Here is a 6,000-nt window from a genome sequence, read left to right on the forward strand (position 1 = left end):
TGTCCCCGCCTCCGTACTTTCTTAATTTTCTCCTTTCACTAAGTGTAACCCCTGCAACATTGCAACATTGCCAGGTAATTTTGGCAGTATCACATTGCCTCAGGGACGACCTTACCGCACCTTGTGTGAGCCCTTGCTGAGGCCCATACTTGCAAAGCCTCTCATTATTTCCTTTTATTTACATTCCCTTTTTTTTACATTGCTATTTTTTGGTATTTCTCAGAGGGAAGCCCAATTGTGAAACAAAATTGTGTTTTACAGTACATTACCACAAGCTGTGCCCTTAGATGGCTGTAGCCTGAAGGGATACTGCAAACCAATAGCGGCAAACGGAAGTCGCCACCACAATGCTACGGAAGGTCATGGATCCCCAACTTTGCAAGCAGATAGTACGGTTTAAAGTATAGAAAAGCAAAGACGCTTGCCACTGAGGGATGAGTTTAGTTACATGAATTGAAAATGCTTACACCTTCAGATCCTCTTCTAAAAGTGCATGCATAAGCAATGCATAAATATTATATTACGGATTAAAATTTATTTAATAAATCAACCAGTCCAAGAGACATAAATAGAATGGGCATCAAAGTGGCACAAGTAGAATAGTTATTCAATGAGAAGTGGCAGCTACAAGATCCCAGCAATGAAGGCACTTTGATAAAGTGCCTATTTGTTAAGAAACAGTCGCATGGAGTGAGCTCCCGACTTATCCAAGAGAGTCGGCTGTTGCTGTTGCAGTGCCTCAGAAGCACTTGCACTTGCGTTACGGAGAAAAAAAATAAACAATACATATTAGATGGCGCAGCATGATGCACTTTTCACCAAGGTATCTTTGCCACCATAGTACACCTTCCTTTTCCAGTACTCATGAAATTGCTAGCCAAGAAGGGAGGCGTCAGAGGCAAAAAAGCACTCCCTTCAGTCATTTCATTTTCTGTGGAATGCTTGATCACATTCTTCACCATCACGTGAAATATTTTATTCTAATTTGTTTTCCTGCAGTAGTGATCTGCCACATCTGGCACACACCTAAATAAATGCTCTTTCATGACTTTGTCATATTAACCAAGGAGCTCAGGTAATCGCAGAAACTTTTCATTGTTTACTGTGAAAAGCTAGAGCAACACTTTCTGTTGGGCAAAGAGCTGCACAGAAGGTGGCAACGTGGATGCTGAACTGCCAACTTTTATATCAGAAGAAACGGGGACAGCTATTTGTACACCTTCCTAGCTGTCGGATACACGGCAGAAAAAGCTAGGCTAGGTCCATTTGATATGAAAGCTTGTATCACGGAACACCAAAATAAGATTAAAACATACGACAAGGAGATTTTTTTTTGGGCGGAAAAGACAGGGAATGGGCCAGCAAGAATTTGCGCAGCTGTATCTATGAAGCAGCAAAAAAAAACAAAGGTTGCGAAGAATGGCCAACAAGAAACATGCCAAAAACCACGATGAAAACAAGTGAAAAAATAAGAGATGCTCTTGAAGGTTACAAGTGATAGAAGAGATAAAGAGCTCAGAGTGCAGCAAGTAACAGGCCAAAAAGCTAAAAAGTTAGAAGTGATAAAAGTTCACAATAAGAGAAAAGACGAAGTGTAAAACCAGGAGCAAGTGGTGAAGGCAAAAAATAAAAAAATACTGCTGAAGGCCCAGGATACACGTGATGAGACAAGTGCTGTGTAGCTAAAACCAGGCATTGCGTGGCAGATAGGCTAGTTCTTTTTCTGATAATGAGTAATGCTGCCATCTTGGCATTCATTGTCGGAACTGTAAAATTTTGGAAACAGGATGTTTAACCGAATTTCAAAAAAGGGAAGTAATAGCGAAGGACAAAAACTCACTGGCTTGTGAAATCATCAAAGCAGGCAAGATACTGGCAATGAAGTAACAGTGCATAAGGAAACCTTCAGTTTTGTTATTTGAAAAAGTACGAGCCTATTTGTCATGCAATACCAGATTTTAGATATGCGACAGTTGTCTCACCATGTGCACCCTCGGACTTCAGTAATATTTTTTTTATTTTTTGCCTTCACCACTTGCTTCTGGTTTTACATTTAGTCTTTGACCTCAACGTCACTTTTGCGACTTTAATTTTTTTAGCCTTTTCCCTGTTATTCATTGGCTTATGACGTTTTTATCTTTTGTATTGGTTTTAGCTTTCAAGACCATGTCTTGTACACTTGTTTCCACCCTGATTTCCTCCATGTTCCTTATTGGCCATTTTTCACTAACTTCGCTTTTCTGCTGTGTCCTAGAAACAGCTGTGCAGATCCTTACTGGCTTATTCGCTCTGTTTTTTCAGACTAAAAAAAAAACACTTGTCACATTGTTTCGGCGTATCTCCTGATATGGTTTCATCTTTGTTTGCCATGTGTGCTGACAGGAAATGGTTTGGTTTGGTTTGGTTTATGGGGTTTAACATCCCATAGCGACTCAGGCTCTGAGAGACGCCGTAGTGGAGGACTCCGGAAATTTCGACCACCTGGGGTTCGTTAACGTGCACTGACATCTGTCACCCACACTTCCCGCACTTTTAAGCGTGAGAAGCTCCCAGACACCCTTAGAGCGTGTGGGGGTAGCGGTCTCGGACTCAAAGGAGATGCCCTCGACTCAGCGTGGCAAGCTCAGCGGAGACCAGCTACCAAGTGACAAGAGGTTTTTTGGGCGTTCGGTGCCCAGCTTTCGCTGGTCGCAAGCCAGAGAATGGGTCGGAGCCAAAGGTTGACAAAACAAAACAAGGTTTATACAGCGATGAGATGATACAGAGGATTACACAATCACTAGTACAAACACATACAAAGTGATTAATAAAACAATGCAACTCGTGCAAAATTAAACTCGAGAGAGAATACAAGACAAAGGCAATATTGCACCTAAAGTGCACTAACACAAGAGAGAGATGTAAACAAATAAAACACAATTTGATCACCGGGCACTGCGGCAGTCCGACGACCAGAGTTCCACGACGACGCCGTCCCGCAGACTGGCGAACGTTGCCTCGTTGGTCCGATGCTCGCCGAGTGGTGTTTTGCTGGGAGTCGAACCCCTTACAAAAATGACTTTTGAGCTTCAGTTGACGCCTTGTTGCGCTCCTGTTGAATCAACTGGAAACCAACATGAACTCAATGTATGTTGAGCCTACTCAACACCTGCTACACGGAATTTTTGTTGGGCGTAGTCAAGAGATTGACTGTTGAGCAATTTCTGTTGAATTTAAGTTGAAACATCTCAAGCCAGCCGTTTCTAAGCCTAACTAAATGAGATCATTTCGACATGCATCGTGTAAACAGAACCTGATCACATTACACATATTAAGAACGCACGCAGCACCCGTTAAAACTCTCATAAACCGCTCAAAGTCATTTTCTCGCAAAGAAAAAAGTGCAATATGCTCATTTAGGCATACCTACTTTGAAGGATTCGTATGCGCTCTCATAAAAAGGGCGCTTAATTAATGCTTTATTTAAGTTGTTTATGAATGAATCAAGGTCGTCAAATAATAGACCGTTGCATATGAACTTCATTACTTCTACTACACATAAAATAAATAAATATAAATAGTAATAACTGACATAACTTTGCTGATAGGCAGGCCACAATCTGCGCAGGTCCGGACACCTCTGAGTAGGACTATATAAGGGCGAAACCGAGGTTGCACTTAGGATCTTAAGATGAACTCTGTCAGTTCTTCCTATAGCCTCGAGTGCAGTACTGTTTATCTGATGGATGTGTAGGCCTAGGGTGTATGTATGTATTTATATACATACGTGTTTGTGCGTATGTGTGGAGCACTACGTCACAGGGGATGACGGCTTCACGTTAACGAGAAATTGTAGAAATAAATATTAATATACCGCCGAAAATTGCATTGGTAGTCGGTCCATCTGGCGCAGTACGAATGTATTCCCAGGATTATTTTCTTTTTTACCCCAGCGAAGATTCAGAATGGCGTGTTGATTCACTCCCGTAATTCCAACATGAATTCAACATGAACGCAAAGCAGAAATTTCATTGAGAATGCTCAACTCTAGCACAGTGGCCACTTTTCCAATGAGTTTCAACTCGGCCTCAATAATTCACCAACACTAGCCCATCCTGGTCATAACAAAAATTCAACACGGCGTGTTGAGTCTGCTCATGAGAATTTCAACACTGTCTCAAGAAGCATTTTTATAAGGGACGGGCGCGCTTCTATGAAGCTTAAACGGCGGTCCGGACTGACTGGTAGCGGCCAACGCCCTTTTTATTGCCGCGCTTGCACGTCTGTTTGTTCTACGCGCCAGTGTAGGCGCGCACATACACGCAGCATCTCCCGTGCAGGTTCCCTTCCTTTCTCTCGCCGGCCGCGCGTCCCCATTGGTTAAAGTCAGGAGTCGTTTCGCGAAGGTTCCAGCGTGTTCTAGCGTGGCGCCGTCGTGGCGGCGTAGCCGACGTCCGAGTGCAGAGGAGGGGGACATGTCATAGCGCACGCAAGGCTTCCTGCTCTTCCCCGGTTAACAGTAGAAACAACTCGCACGTTCTAGAGAAATCGGCGTGGATGACTCATTCCTTCGGCGCACGCCGTGGCGGGGAGCGGTGGTGGACGAGAGGGAGAGACACGCGCCCAGCGGGGTTTTCCTTCTCTCCCGTTCGGCTCGCGCTGGCGAGACGTCGTGCGCGCGGCGGTTTTTCTTTGTTTGTTTCAAAAATGCGCCGAATTTCGTGACAACATCGCACAGTACACGGGCCTCGAATTTCTCCTCCAAAGAAATTCAACCGCCACGGCCGGGATTGAACCCTTGTCTTTCGGGACAGCAGCCGAGCACCATAGCCACTGAGCCACCGCGGCGGCTGCTGACAGGAAACTGTACGAAAGTTGATCATTCAGTACTTCAGTCAGTGTGCTCCTGCTTCTGTGTAGTCTGCTGTTATTTTTTTTTCCCTGGTTCCCCACAGATTGCAAAAAGCCAGTCTGAACAGCCATGAAATACCATATATGCTTTTTATCTTGATGAAGTGGTCTAAGACTTTCTTGAAGAGTTTCTTCGCTTGCGCCATGATGAGTTCATGCTCCGTGTCAATGCATTTGCGATGCTTCATTCTTAGACTTGCCTCTGTGCAAGCTTGATATGGTGCGAAGTGGTTTGTCAAATATTCGACGCTTCTAAGAATCTGTGCCATGTGCCTCCAGTCATTTTATCCAGTTGCCGCTGGTGATTACATGGGATCCCTGTGAAGGAGCTTGCAGTAGAAACAGAATACTCTCTCTTAGTATGTTAAATATGCAGCGTCCACTAAAGACGCTGCATATTGTTCGTGAGGTGTCTTTGAGAAACCTTGTCTAGGATATATGGTAATCCTCACCTAGGAGAAATTAGGAGAAATTGATTAAAAGGAGAGGATTCCCGCTGGAAAATATTAAATAACAGCCATGTTCAACCTCATTTCTTAGATGAAAAATGTCCAAGGAATACATGGTTCTAATGTACCCCGCCCCCTTATTCAAATCCCCCCCCCCCCTTCCAGCTGCACCCATGAATCTGCCCCTGCAATAACATCACTAAAATGTCTTGAATGGTTGTAATATTGGGTCACGGACGGGATCGGCCGGATTTACTTTGGCGTTATCGTAGGGTTCGTGGTCACAGTCAACATGTGTTAGGTTGGTGTACATATCCGTGAAGCAGCAGAGAAGTGGCATCCAGATTTTTGAGTTGTGCGTTAGTTTCCTAGAATCATGAGTACACTCCACCTGTTGCACTTTTCATGCAACCTCTCTTCTCTGGATCGCTGTGTTTGACGATACTGGCTTTCGCAGGGCATTCCCACTTCTTTTGAAACCATTATTTAGCTCAATAAGCGGATGTTTTAGTCATCCCTGCTCCACTCTTAATAGTGCCTACAAAAAAGCCAGCATAACAAAATTTTGATAGCGTTAAATTGGGTGACAGGAGAATTGATATCTTTTTCCAGTTGGATATGTAGAAAACAGTAGAAGCTTTATATTTATCGTCACGGATTC

The sequence above is a fragment of the Amblyomma mixtum genome, chromosome 2, assembly GCF_055824585.1.
Source record: "Amblyomma mixtum isolate Tamu chromosome 2, ASM5582458v1, whole genome shotgun sequence".
NCBI classification, from domain to species: Eukaryota; Metazoa; Arthropoda; class Arachnida; order Ixodida; family Ixodidae; genus Amblyomma; species Amblyomma mixtum.